Source organism: Ranitomeya variabilis, chromosome 1, assembly GCF_051348905.1.
Source record: "Ranitomeya variabilis isolate aRanVar5 chromosome 1, aRanVar5.hap1, whole genome shotgun sequence".
NCBI lineage: Eukaryota > Metazoa > Chordata > Amphibia > Anura > Dendrobatidae > Ranitomeya > Ranitomeya variabilis.
The window spans coordinates 731,043,410-731,059,101 of NC_135232.1; positions in this window are offsets into that span (position 1 = coordinate 731,043,410).

A 15,692-nucleotide genomic window follows, 5' to 3' on the forward strand; every position below is an offset into this window, starting at 1 on the left:
TGCTCCCTACGTACAAGAATATGACTACTATAATACTGCTCCTATGGACAAGAATATAACTACTATAATACTGCCCCTATGGCAAGAATATAACTGCTATAATATTGCTCTAATGTACAAGAATATAGCTACTATAATACTGCCCCTATGTACAGTAATATAACTACTATAATACTGCTCCTATATACAAGAATATAACTACGATAATACTGCTCCTATGTACAAGAATATAACTACTATAATACTGCCCGCTATGTACAAGAATATAACTACTATAATACTGCTCCCTATGCGCAAAAATACAGCTATATGAAAAGTTTGGGAACCCCTATTAATCTTAAGCTTAATGTTTTATAAAAATTGTTTTTTTTGCAACAGCTATTTCAGTTTCATATATCTAATAACTGTGAGTATGGGGAGTATGACACTATCGGCAGTGACTTTGGCAAGAATCGCTAATGTGACAGTCGCCTTTTGCAGCAGATCTGGCAGTTTTTCTGCATCTGCCGTGTAACGGATCACTTACGGCAACACTGCGTTCGGCCTCATTCATTCCCTATGGGATTTACGGCACTTGCCGTGATCTGGCAAATGCAGTACCATACCTCCCAACTTTTGAAGAAGGGAAGGAGGTATAAAGTTTGCGGCGCGCGTAGTGCGCTGCGGCAAATTTTAGGCCACGCCTCTGACCACACCCATTTCACAACTAGTCACACCCATATCCACGTCCCAACCAGTCATTTAGCACTGCTGATCACACTGTTTTATATACAATAATTATAAACAAAAAAAAATATGGCCACACAGTGCTCCATACTGTATAATGGCCACACATGATGCTCCATACTGTATAATGGCCACACATGATGCTCCATACTGTATAATGGCCACACATGATGCTCCATACTGTATAATGGCCACACATGATGCTCAATACTGTATAATGGCCACACATTATGCTCCATAGTGTATAATGGCCACACATGATGCTCCATAATGTATAATGGCCACACAGTGCTCCATACTGTATAATGGCCACACATAGTGCTCCATACTGTATAACGGCCACACACAGTTCTCCATACTGTATAATGATCCCACATGATGCTCAATACTGTATAATGGCCACACATGATGCTCCATACTGTATAACGGCCACACATGATGCTCCATACTGTATAATGGCCATTGGCCACACATGATGCTCCATACTGTATAATGGCCACACATGATGCTCAATACTGTATAATGGCCACACACAGTTCTCCATACTGTATAATGATCCCACATGATGCTCAATACTGTATAATGACCCCCCTCCTGTATGCATGGCTCATCTCCCTCCCATCCCATATGCATGGCTCATATCCCCCCTCCTGTATGCATGGCTCATATTCCCCCTCCTGTATGCATGGCACATATTCCCCCCCATGTATGCATGGCTCATATTCCCCCCCCCTGTATGCATGGTTCATATTCCCCCACTGTATGCATGGCTCATATTCCCCCCCTGTATGCATGGCTCATATTCCCCCCCTGTATGCATGGCTCATATTCCCCCTCCTGTATGCATGGCTCATATTCCCCCCTGTATGCATGGCTCATATTCCCCCCCCTGTATGCATGGCTCATATTCCCCCCCTGTATGCATGGCTCATATTCCCCCCCCCCGTATGCATGGCTCATTTTCCCCCCCTGAATGCATGGCTCATATTCCCCCACTGTATGCTTGGCTCATATTCCCCCACTGTATGCATGGCTCATATTCCCCCCCTGAATGGGCAGCGCCCCAGAGTCCTGGTCGTTGCAGTACTGTGGCTCCGCCACTAAGGGGGGCTATGGTACGTCTGATGGCACTGAAGGAGTTCATCTGACCAGGTATCACATACACCAATACATTTCACAGTCTGGCCTCCAGGGGGAGCTAAGGGTACTATTCATTAGGCCACTCCTCACAGTCTGGTAAAACTGGGGGTTAGGCAGGAAGTTAGAAGAGAACGCTGACTGGGTTGGAACCAGACAACACCTTGTGGCAGAGGGTGTTGTAGGGGAAGATTCGGTAGGGTCTCTGTCAGGGGTGGGATCCTGACAGAGGCCTGGCAAACAGAGAGAAAGCTACGGGACCGCGCCTGCACTTCATAGCGGCGGTGCCCTAAGAAAGGACAAGAAGCGAGATTTATTGTGCTGAGTGAGAAACGAGATCAACGCAACAGGGAGAAATACCAGTAGGAGTCGTGCTGTTAGACCGAGGCAACATCCTACTGAGGCGTAACTAACCGGTGGCCGGAACGCCGAGGAAGTACAGAGCTCTAAGCATTACTTCAAACCAACGGCAGGACAGAGAGCTATAGGCTGGCTGTCTCACCTACATCACCTACGCAGACATAGGGGGCAACTTGTGGAGAGGGGCGACTCTAGGGTCCCGGAAGAGCTCCGAGCCTTCCCGTCATACGGGTGCGTCCTACCATAAGATCTGGGGGACGAGATTAAGAAGAACATCAGAATCGAGTTGTTGTGAGGGAACACGAGAAACAGACACAACAGTTGTGGGGACTATCCCGTAAGCACAGCAGGGTAGGACCACAACACATAAGCGCTAGAAGGAAGGCACAGATTTCCACCTGCAAAGGGAACTCTGGAGGTGCCATCAGACCGGCCGGACTTGCGCAGCCTGGTTAACCGTACTCCGGACTGAGGACCCAGAAGCCTTCAGTAAAGAGGTAAAGAGACTGCAACCTGGTGTCCTCGTTATTTACTGCACCGCACCACCACCACCATCCACTTCTATCATTGTGCGCCCCTCAGCAGGGTCACGGACCGGGTCTAGCCACCGTGACAACCCCAGAGCAGAGACTCAGAGGCCCGGTACCGGGTACCCCTCGGCCCTGCGGCAGTGGGGGCGCTACATTTTGGCGTCACGAACAGGATCTACTTAAGCCTGAGGAATCGGGTCATGTGTGCCTTGGAACTGTGATTTATTATACTTGGACTGTGATTTATTGCAAAGACTGTGCTGTGCCATTTACCGCCAAAAGTTCCCGCCAAAAGTCGCCGCCATTGCAGCGCCACAGGGAGCGCAGAGGAAGAAGAAGGGCGTGCCATGGGAGGAGACTACCAAAGCGGCGCCAGAAGTAGCGACCGCCCCCTCCGACTCCTGCTGCGAGATGAGGACCTGCCCAGCAGCAGAGGAGAACCGCCCCCTGATTTGCAACGGCGGGAACGAGGTGAAGAGGGAGCTCGACCTCAGAGAAATGGCAGAGCCAGGTGCATGCGTTGCCGCCGAATGCCAGACAGCGACGATGAGCAGCAAGTGCCCGAGCAACAGCGAGGTGATCCTGGCTTGCCCTCACCCATCAGAGGCGGACTCGCGTCCACCGCCGGTGAAGGGCCTGAACTCCTTGGAGCCGCCAGTGGAGGAGCCGAGCTTACCTATCCCAGCCACGGAGCCATGGAGGGCGGAGCCACATCAAGAGGCCACTCCGGAAGAGCCGCGGTCCGGGCTGCAGCCGATTCCAGTGTCCTCGTCAACGGAACAGATCGACATCGGTGGAATCACATCAGGCGCAGGTATGGACGGCACCCCTACTCCCCCGGCCGATTCTGCTCTCCTGACCGATCTGGCTCCCCTGACCGATCCCGCTCCTGTGACCGCTCCTCACCCCAGCAACAATAACCGCGCCTTTACGGTGGAACGGGTGGTCCTCACCCCCGATGTGATGGGGAAGCTGGTACCTCCCCTACCGACCAAGATGGGGGAACCCATAGATGTGGGCCCAGATGTGGTGATCCTCCGGTGGGACACCCCCTGGAACGAGCCGTATGGAGCTCCGGGGGAGAGCCTCACACTTGCTGTGCTCACTTGGGAACAGTATAAACAATGTCTGATCCAACACTGGAAGAACCGAGATGAAACAGCGCAATCTGATATGCCGAAGATGCAACGCAGGAAGCCTGCATACAACAGGAACGACGTGGTAAAGTGGGGGACTGTGCTAGCCTTCCACCCGAAGAGGGGTTGGGGCTCCATACAGGAACCGGGACTACCAACTGATGTCTTCGTTACTAGCTACAACGTAAAAACTCCCTGCTGCAGTCGAGACGGTGACCCATTGCAAAGGGGGGATCAGGTGACCTACACTCGCCGCCGGAATGCACAAGGATGGTGCGCTCGGAACGTCCACCGGTGTGAGCCTGAGGGAGCGTCACCTGTTGCCGTGACCCCGATTGATCCAGATTTGACAGATCTTGTTACTATCACCACCGTCCGCCTTGTAGCAGCCGCCGAGCTTGCAAGCAGGGTTAGCCTTCAAATCCAGACACCGGCTGATCTGATGGCACCTGAGAGACCAACTACCAGCACAGGTGCTGCATCGGCCGAGGACCAAAGACCACCCCCTACACTACAAGACTGAGTAAGCAAAAATGCTTTAATGACTGTAAATAAGTTAATTGTTTTCACCGTTTTGCTGCTAAAACCCGTTTAGGGTTACTCTTAAAGGGATCCCTTTGTTGACCCGGGATCCCTATTGTTTTTGTTTGTTTTTTCTACTTTTTGCACAAGTTATCCAGAACTGCTGAATCATGAACAATGCATGATACAAACTCCTTGTATATAGTTTGCACCATCTTAAAGGTGCTCTCTACTGGTTTTACATAAAAGACGGACTCTTTGCGAAGATACGGTTCTTGGAACCTGCACTGGAGTCCTTGCTGCATACGGACTTGCAGCTTGAAAAGTTGCACTACCTCATAGAGACTTGGTCCCCTCTTAAAGGGGATGTTCGCATCCTGCACTTATGAACAGTGTTGCCTTAAGATGGTTGAATGGCAATAATGTCCTGAAAAGAAAGTATTGATGATGTTGATATGTGAAAGTTAAAATGTAACCAACTAGTTGATTGTAAGAAATGTTCAATAATGTTAATAGAAGAATGAGGACAGGAAGTGAACCCGTAGGGGTTAGTAGTGAGTCCTCCTAGGAGCCATATAGAGATGGCTCAGTGATCCTAAACTGAAAGAAAAATGATATGTTCTATACTGTGTATAGTAGTGGAAGGACAGTAGGCTCAGGCGGAAAGGAGCGGTCCTGTAACAGAAAGGAGAGGCAGTAGGTCTGGAGCAGTTAGGACAGGCGGTCCTGCAGATTTAAAGAAGGAGAATGCATAAAAGTTAATTAGCCTTATATGTGATATAAGAAGGTCTTTAGTGGATTTAGCGAGTATGTCCTTAAAGGCAAAGTTGGATTATTGTTAAAAAATTTTGCACTTAGTAGAATACCCAGTTGGGTAAGAAAAGTTATTTATAGTCAAGTTATTTAAAAGTATTTAACCATGTTTGTAACGTTCAAGTGTCCTCACCTCCCATAAAGGGAAGCTCTGTTAAAAAAAGTTGACTTGTACTTGCATTTTCAAAATTGTATGTCTTTTTGATGACATGTATTGTTGTTTTCTTCCCAGTCCAGGAGTACTGGATTTAACCGGGGGGGGGGGAGTGCAGCGCACCAGAGTCCTGGTCGTTGCAGTACTGTGGCTCCGCCGCTAAGGGGGGCTATGGTACGTCTGATGGCACTGAAGGAGTTCATCTGACCAGGTATCACATACACCAATACATTTCACAGTCTGGCCTCCAGGGGGAGCTAAGGGTACTATTCATTAGGCCACTCCTCACAGTCTGGTAAAACTGGGGGTTAGGCAGGAAGTTAGAAGAGAACGCTGACTGGGTTGGAACCAGACAACACCTTGTGGCAGAGGGTGTTGTAAGGGAAAATTCGGTAGGGTCTCTGTCAGGGGTGGGATCCTGACAGAGGCCTGGCAAACAGAGAGAAAGCTACGGGACCGCGCCTGCACTTCATAGCGGCGGTGCCCTAAGAAAGAAAAGAAGCGAGATTTATTGTGCTGAGTGAGAAACGAGATCAACGCAACAGGGAGAAATACCAGTAGGAGTCGTGCTGTTAGACCGAGGCAACATCCTACTGAGGCATAACTAACCGGTGGCCGGAACGCCAAGGAAGTACAGAGCTCTAAGCATTACTTCAAACCAACGGCAGGACAGAGAGCTATAGGCTGGCTGTCTCACCTACATCACCTACGCAGACATAGGGGGCAACTTGTGGAGAGGGGCGACTCTAGGGTCCCGGAAGAGCTCCGAGCCTTCCCGTCATACGGGTGCGTCCTACCATAAGATCTGGGGGACGAGATTAAGAAGAACATCAGAATCGAGTTGTTGTGAGGGAACACGAGAAACAGACACAACAGTTGTGGGGACTATCCCGTAAGCACAGCAGGGTAGGACCACAACACATAAGCGCTAGAAGGAAGGCACAGATTTCCACCTGCAAAGGGAACTCTGGAGGTGCCATCGGACCGGCCGGACTTGCGCAGCCTGGTTAACCGTACTCCGGACTGAGGACCCAGAAGCCTTCAGTAAAGAGGTAAAGAGACTGCAACCTGGTGTCCTCGTTATTTACTGCACCGCACCACCACCACCATCCACTTCTATCATTGTGCGCCCCTCAGCAGGGTCACGGACCAGGTCTAGCCACCGTGACAACCCCAGAGCAGAGACTCAGAGGCCCGGTACCGGGTACCCCTCGGCCCTGCGGCAGTGGGGGCGCTACATTTTGGCGTCACGAACAGGATCTACTTAAGCCTGAGGAATCGGGTCATGTGTGCCTTGGAACTGTGATTTATTATACTTGGACTGTGATTTATTGCAAAGACTGTGCTGTGCCATTTACCGCCAAAAGTTCCCGCCAAAAGTCGCCGCCATTGCAGCGCCACAGGGAGCGCAGAGGAAGAAGAAGGGCGTGCCATGGGAGGAGACTACCAAAGCGGCGCCAGAAGTAGCGACCGCCCCCTCCGACTCCTGCTGCGAGATGAGGACCTGCCCAGCAGCAGAGGAGAACCGCCCCCTGATTTGCAACGGCAGGAACGAGGTGAAGAGGGAGCTCGACCTCAGAGAAATGGCAGAGCCAGGTGCATGCGTTGCCGCCGAATGCCAGACAGCGACGATGAGCAGCAAGTGCCCGAGCAACAGCGAGGTGATCCTGGCTTGCCCTCAACCATCAGAGGCGGACTCGCGTCCACCGCCGGTGAAGGGCCTGAACTCCTTGGAGCCGCCAGTGGAGGAGCCGAGCTTACCTATCCCAGCCACGGAGCCATGGAGGGCGGAGCCACATCAAGAGGCCACTCCGGAAGAGCCGCGGTCCGGGCTGCAGCCGATTCCAGTGTCCTCGTCAACGGAACAGATCGACATCGGTGGAATCACATCAGGCGCAGGTATGGACGGCACCCCTACTCCCCCGGCCGATTCTGCTCTCCTGACCGATCTGGCTCCCCTGACCGATCCCGCTCCTGTGACCGCTCCTCACCCCAGCAACAATAACCGCGCCTTTACGGTGGAACGGGTGGTCCTCACCCCCGATGTGATGGGGAAGCTGGTACCTCCCCTACCGACCAAGATGGGGGAACCCATAGATGTGGGCCCAGATGTGGTGATCCTCCGGTGGGACACCCCCTGGAACGAGCCGTATGGAGCTCCGGGGGAGAGCCTCACACTTGCTGTACTCACTTGGGAACAGTATAAACAATGTCTGATCCAACACTGGAAGAACCGAGATGAAACAGCGCAATCTGATATGCCGAAGACGCAACGCAGGAAGCCTGCGTACAACAGGAACGACGTGGTAAAGTGGGGGACTGTGCTAGCCTTCCACCCGAAGAGGGGTTGGGGCTCCATACAGGAACCGGGACTACCAACTGATGTCTTCGTTACTAGCTACAACGTAAAAACTCCCTGCTGCAGTCGAGACGGTGACCCATTGCAAAGGGGGGATCAGGTGACCTACACTCGCCGCCGGAATGCACAAGGATGGTGCGCTCGGAACGTCCACCGGTGTGAGCCTGAGGGAGCGTCACCTGTTGCCGTGACCCCGATTGATCCAGATTTGACAGATCTCGTTACTATCACCACCGTCCGCCTTGTAGCAGCCGCCGAGCTTGCAAGCAGGGTTAGCCTTCAAATCCAGACACCGGCTGATCTGATGGCACCTGAGAGACCAACTACCAGCACAGGTGCTGCATCGGCCGGGGACCAAAGACCACCCCCTACACTACAAGACTGAGTAAGCAAAAATGCTTTAATGACTGTAAATAAGTTAATTGTTTTCACCGTTTTGCTGCTAAAACCCGTTTAGGGTTACTCTTAAAGGGATCCCTTTGTTGACCCGGGATCCCTATTGTTTTTGTTTGTTTTTTCTACTTTTTGCACAAGTTATCCAGAACTGCTGAATCATGAACAATGCATGATACAAACTCCTTGTATATAGTTTGCACCATCTTAAAGGTGCTCTCTACTGGTTTTACATAAAAGACAGACTCTTTGCGAAGATACGGTTCTTGGAACCTGCACTGGAGTCCTTGCTGCATACGGACTTGCAGCTTGAAAAGTTGCACTACCTCATAGAGACTTGGTCCCCTCTTAAAGGGGATGTTCGCATCCTGCACTTATGAACAGTGTTGCCTTAAGATGGTTGAATGGCAATAATGTCCTGAAAAGAAAGTATTGATGATGTTGATATGTGAAAGTTAAAATGTAACCAACTAGTTGATTGTAAGAAATGTTCAATAATGTTAATAGAAGAATGAGGACAGGAAGTGAACCCGTAGGGGTTAGTAGTGAGTCCTCCTAGGAGCCATATAGAGATGGCTCAGTGATCCTAAACTGAAAGAAAAATGATATGTTCTATACTGTGTATAGTAGTGGAAGGACAGTAGGCTCAGGCGGAAAGGAGCGGTCCTGTAACAGAAAGGAGAGGCAGTAGGTCTGGAGCAGTTAGGACAGGCGGTCCTGTAGATTTAAAGAAGGAGAATGCATAAAAGTTAATTAGCCTTATATGTGATATAAGAAGGTCTTTAGTGGATTTAGCGAGTACGTCCTTAAAGGCAAAGTTGGATTATTGTTAAAAAATTTTGCACTTAGTAGAATACCCAGTTGGGTAAGAAAAGTTATTTATAGTCAAGTTATTTAAAAGTATTTAACCATGTTTGTAACGTTCAAGTGTCCTCACCTCCCATAAAGGGAAGCTCTGTTAAAAAAAGTTGACTTGTACTTGCATTTTCAAAATTGTATGTCTTTTTGATGACATGTATTGTTGTTTTCTTCCCAGTCCAGGAGTACTGAATTTAACCGGGGGGGGAGTGCAGCGCACCAGAGTCCTGGTCGTTGCAGTACTGTGGCTCCGCCGCTAAGGGGGGCTATGGTACGTCTGATGGCACTGAAGGAGTTCATCTGACCAGGTATCACATACACCAATACATTTCACAGTCTGGCCTCCAGGGGGAGCTAAGGGTACTATTCATTAGGCCACTCCTCACAGTCTGGTAAAACTGGGGGTTAGGCAGGAAGTTAGAAGAGAACGCTGACTGGGTTGGAACCAGACAACACCTTGTGGCAGAGGGTGTTGTAGGGGAAGATTCGGTAGGGTCCCTGTCAGGGGTGGGATCCTGACAGAGGCCTGGCAAACAGAGAGAAAGATACGGGACCGCGCCTGCACTTCATAGCGGCGGTGCCCTAAGAAAGGACAAGAAGCGAGATTTATCGTGCTGAGTGAGAAACGAGATCAACGCAACAGGGAGAAATACCAGTAGGAGTCGTGCTGTTAGACCGAGGCAACATCCTACTGAGGCGTAACTAACCGGTGGCCGGAACGCCGAGGAAGTACAGAGCTCTAAGCATTACTTCAAACCAACGGCAGGACAGAGAGCTATAGGCTGGCTGTCTCACCTACATCACCTACGCAGACATAGGGGGCAACTTGTGGAGAGGGGCGACTCTAGGGTCCCGGAAGAGCTCCGAGCCTTCCCGTCATATGGGTGCGTCCTACCATAAGATCTGGGGGACGAGATTAAGAAGAACATTAGAATCGAGTTGTGAGGGAACACGAGAAACAGACACAACAGTTGTGGGGACTATCCCGTAAGCACAGCAGGGTAGGACCACAACACATAAGCGCTAGAAGGAAGGCACAGATTTCCACCTGCAAAGGGAACTCTGGAGGTGCCATCGGACCGGCCGGACTTGCGCAGCCTGGTTAACCGTACTCCGGACTGAGGACCCAGAAGCCTTCAGTAAAGAGGTAAAGAGACTGCAACCTGGTGTCCTCGTTATTTACTGCACCGCACCACCACCACCATCCACTTCTATCATTGTGCGCCCCTCAGCAGGGTCACGGACCGGGTCTAGCCACCGTGACAACCCCAGAGCAGAGACTCAGAGGCCCGGTACCGGGTACCCCTCGGCCCTGCGGCAGTGGGGGCGCTACAAATGCATGGCTCATATTCCCCCTCCTGTATGCATGGCTCATATTCCCCCCTCTGAATGCATGGCTCATATTCCCCCCTCTGAATGCATGGCTCATATTCCCCCCTGTATGCTTGGCTCATATTCCCCCTCCTGTATGCATGGCTCATATTCCCCCCTCTGAATGCATGGCTCATAGTCCCCCCCCTGTATGCATGGCTCATAACCCCCCCCCTGTATGCATGGCTCATATTCCCCCTCCTGTATGCATGGCTCATAATCCCCCCCTGTATGCATGGCTCATATTCCCCCCCTGAATGCATGGCTCATATTCCCCCACTGTATGCTTGGGTCATATTCCCCCTGTATGCATGGCTCATATTCCCCCCTCTGAATGCATGGCTCATATTCCCCCCTCTGAATGCATGGCTCATATTGCCCCCCCTGTTATGATCCCTAGTGGCTGAGGATCACAAATAGACCAGCAAGTGATTAAACTAAGGACGAGCTCTAGGGAGATGGTAACTGGACTGATCGCAAATCTGAACCTATCCAACACAACTAGAGGTAGCCGGCGAACGTGCCTAAAAAATTCCTAGACGTCTCGAGCCAGCCTGAGGAACTAGCTACCCCTAAAGAGAAAGAAAGACCTCGCTTGCCTCCAGAGAAACAATCCCCAAAGATACAGAAGCCCCCAACAAATATTAACGGTGAAGTAAGAAGAAGGCACATACATAGGGATGAAATCAGATTCAGCAAAAGAGGCCCACTAGTACTAGAAAGCAGAAAATAGAGCAGGGGTCTATGCGATCAATAAAAAAACCCTTACAAAATATCCATCCTGAGATTTCAAGAACCCACACACCAACTAACGGTGTGTGGGGAGAAACTCAGCCCACTAGAGCAACCAGCAAGCGAGGGCATTACATTTTAGCAAGCTGGAACAGAAAACATGATAAACACTGCTGATCAAAAAAATGAGCAAACAAAACTTAGCTTGTCCTGGATGGACTGGGAGCAAGGTAATCAGAAGGAATCTGAGTAGCACTGATTACATCGACAGCTGGCAACCAGTGGAAGTAAAACAGAGCTATATAGGAACCTCCCAGAGGATAACGAATCCAGCTGATAGCCAGAGACCAGCAGGATAACAGACAAAGCCACCAGGGGGAGCCCAAAGCAAAAGTCACACCATACCACCAGTGACCACAAGAGGGAGCCTGAACACAGAGTTCACAACAGTACCCCCCCTTGAGGAGGGGTCACCGAACCCTCATGAAAACCACCAGGGCGATCAGGATGAGCCACATGGAAGGCACGAACCAAATCGGCCGCATGAACATCAGAGGCGACAACCCAAGAATTATCCTCCTGACCATAGCCCTTCCATTTAACCAAATACTGGAGCCTCCGTCTAGAAATACGAGAATCCAAGATCTTCTCCACCACGTATTCCAATTCTCCCTCAACCAGCACCGGGGCAGGAGGCTCAACCGGAGGAACCACAGGCACAACATACCTCCGCAACAACGAGCGATGGAACACATTATGAATAGCAAATGATGCTGGGAGGTCCAGACGAAATGACACAGGGCCAAGGACTTCCAGAATCTTATAAGGAAAGATAAACCGAGGCTTGAACTTAGGAGAGGAGACCTTCATAGGAACGAAGCGAGAAGACAACCACACCAAGTCCCCAACGCGAAGTCGGGGACCCACACAGCGACGGCGGTTGGCAAAGAGCTGAGCCTTCTCTTGATACAGCTTCAAATTGTCCACCACATGATTCCAAATCTGATACAACCTATCAACCACAACATCCACTCCAGGACAGTCAGAAGGCTCCACCTGACCCGAGGAAAAACGAGGATGAAACCCCGAATTACAAAAGAAAGGAGAAACCAAAGTAGCAGAACTAGCCCGATTATTAAGGGCAAACTCGGCCAACGGCAAAAAAGTAACCCAGTCGTCCTGATCAGCAGAAACAAAACATCTTAAATAAGTCTCCAAGGTCTGATTAGTTCGCTCGGTTTGGCCATTCGTCTGAGGATGGAAGGCCGACGAAAAAGACAAATCAATGCCCAATTTAGCACAAAAGGTCCGCCAAAATCTAGACACAAACTGGGATTCTCTGTCAGAAACAATGTTCTCAGGAATCCCGTGCAAACGAACCACATTTTGAAAAAACAGTGGAACCAACTCGGAGGAGGAAGGCAACTTAGGCAAGGGCACCAAATGGACCATCTTAGAAAAACGATCACACACCACCCAGATGACAGACATTCTCTGAGAGACAGGGAGATCTGAAATAAAATCCATGGAAATGTGCGTCCAAGGCCTCTTCGGGACAGGCAAAGGTAACAGCAAACCACTGGCTCGAGAACAGCAAGGCTTAGCCAGAGCACAAATTCCACAAGACTTCACAAAGGAACGCACATCCCGCGACAAGGAAGGCCACCAAAAAGACCTGGCCACCAAGTCTCTGGTACCAAATATTCCAGGATGGCCCGCCAACACCGAAGAATGAACCTCGAAGATGACTCTGTTGGTCTATCTATCCGGGACAAACAGTCTCTCCGGCTGGACAGCGATCAGGTCTATCCGCCTGAAACTCTTGCAGCACACGTCGCAAATCTGGGAGATGGCAGACAAAATCAACCCTTCTCTAAGAATACCAGCCGGCTCTGAATCTCCAGGAGAGTCAGGCACAAAACTCCTAGAAAGAGCATAAGCCTTCACATTCTTCGAACCAGGCAGGTATGAAACCACGAAAAAAGGAAATGATAATCTTAACTTGCTGAACGGCATCACTAGAGGAACGAGGTTTCAAAGAAAGAAACAACTTACAATTGTTCTTAAAATTCAGGAACCTAGATCTATCTCCAGAAAACAACTCCGGAATAGGTATTCTAGGCTCAGACATAGGACTGTGAACAACAAAATCCTGAATACTTTGAACCCTAGCAGCAAGATGATCCAGACTGGAAGCCAAACTCTGGACATCCATGTCAGCAGCTGAACTCAGAGCCACACAAAGATTAAGAGGAGGAGAGAAGCTAGCACAGCAGCTAGACACACGGCAACAACAAGAAAAAAAAAAAATTCCTCAAGGCTTCTTTTCTCCTGCTTCTGCCATGCAATTAACACTTTGCGGGCCGGCTGTACTGTTATGATCCCTAGTGGCTGAGGATCACAAATAGACCAGCAAGTGATTAAACTAAGGACGAGCTCTAGGGAGATGGTAACTGGACTGATCGCAATTCTGAACCTATCCAACACAACTAGAGGTAGCCGGCGAACGTGCCTAAAAAATTCCTAGACGTCTCGAGCCAGCCTGAGGAACTAGCTACCCCTAAAGAGAAAGAAAGACCTCGCTTGCCTCCAGAGAAACAATCCCCAAAGATACAGAAGCCCCCAACAAATATTAACGGTGAAGTAAGAAGAAGGCACATACATAGGGATGAAATCAGATTCAGCAAAAGAGGCCCACTAGTACTAGAAAGCAGAAAATAGAGCAGGGGTCTATGCGATCAATAAAAAAAACCTTACAAAATATCCATCCTGAACCCACACACCAACTAACGGTGTGTGGGGAGAAACTCAGCCCACTAGAGCAACCAGCAAGCGAGGGCATTACATTTTAGCAAGCTGGAACAGAAAACATGATAAACACTGCTGATCAAAAAAATGAGCAAACAAAACTTAGCTTGTCCTGGATGGACTGGGAGCAAGGTAATCAGAAGGAATCTGAGTAGCACTGATTACATCGACAGCCGGCAACCAGTGGAAATAAAACAGAGCTATATAGGAACCTCCCAGAGGATAACGAATCCAGCTGATAGCCAGAGACCAGCAGGATAACAGACAAAGCCACCAGGGGGAGCCCAAAGCAAAAGTCACACCATACCACCAGTGACCACAAGAGGGAGCCTGAACACAGAGTTCATAACACCCCCCGTATGCATGGCTCATATCCCCCCCATATGCATGGCTCATATTCCCCCCCGTATGCATGGCTCATATTCCCCCCCCCCGTATGAATGGCTCATATTCCCCCCCCTGAATGCATGGCTCATATTTCCCCTCCTGTATGCATGGCTCATATTCCCCCCCTGTATGCATGGCTCATATTCCCCCCGTATGCATGGCTCATATTCCTCCCTGAATGCATGGCTCATATTCCCCCTCCTGTATGCATGGCTCATATTCCCCCCCCCCCGTATGCATGGCTCATATTCCCCCCTGTATGCTTGGCTGAACTCTCCACCCCCGCTGCAATCTTGCATGGCGCGGCTTACCGTCCTCCTTCACCCCCCCTCCCCTGTCCCCCGTCCCTCCGTCCCTCATACTCACCTGTCCCACACTGCACGGCGGCGCCGACATCCCTCTCGCTCTGTCCCGACTCCCGGCATAGCACCTTCTTCCTGCGTGAGCGGTCATGTGATACCGCTCATTAAGGTCATGAATATGTGCATATTCATGACCTTAATGAGCGGTACCATGTGACCGCTCATTCAGGACGAGCTGCAGACGCCGAGACCAGGCATCGCTGGAGCAGGGTGAGTATCATCTTCAAAGAGGGTGGGTGGGAGGCGGGCGGCCGTGGGGCGGTCGGTCGGGAGACGACCAGCCCAGGACTTATAAAAAAAAACAAATAAACAAAAAAAAACCCAAATCTTGCTCAGGTGTCGCCCCCTGCATTGTCCCCGCCCTAGGCACGTGCCCTCAAGTGCCTAGTGGCAAATATGGCCCTGGCTATAATACTGCTCCTATGTACAAGAAAGAATATAACTACTATAATACTGCTCCCTATGAGCAAGAACATAACTACCGTAATACTGCCTCTATATATAACAATATAGCTACTATAATACTGCTCCTATGTACAAGAATATAACTAGTATAATACTGCCCCTATGGCAAGAATATAACTGCCATAATACTGCTCCTATGTACAAGAATATAACTAGTATAATACTGGGAAAGCAGAAGTCCAGCGTGGGTGATGTCCATAAAAAATACCTTTTATTCCATTTTTGTTAAAAGCACATAAATCCAAAGTCCATCTTCATATCCATAGATACTTGGTCACAATGAGTGAGGCGGCAAGACCGTTGAAACGCGTTTGATTTTAATGCACTTTAAGCCTGTGACTGTCACTGGTATGAATCACCCGTTTTTGTGTCTATGGATATGAAGATGGACTTTGGATTTATGTGCTTTTAACAAAAATGGAATAAAAGGTATTTTTTATGGACATCACCCAAGCTGGACTTCTGCTTTTCCTTCGTACTACTTGCAGCACTGCATGATCCGTGCGCTGGGACTGAGAGGAGGTGAGCTGATCTTCATTGCTTTTTCTTTTCTAGTATAATACTGCCCCTATGTGCAAG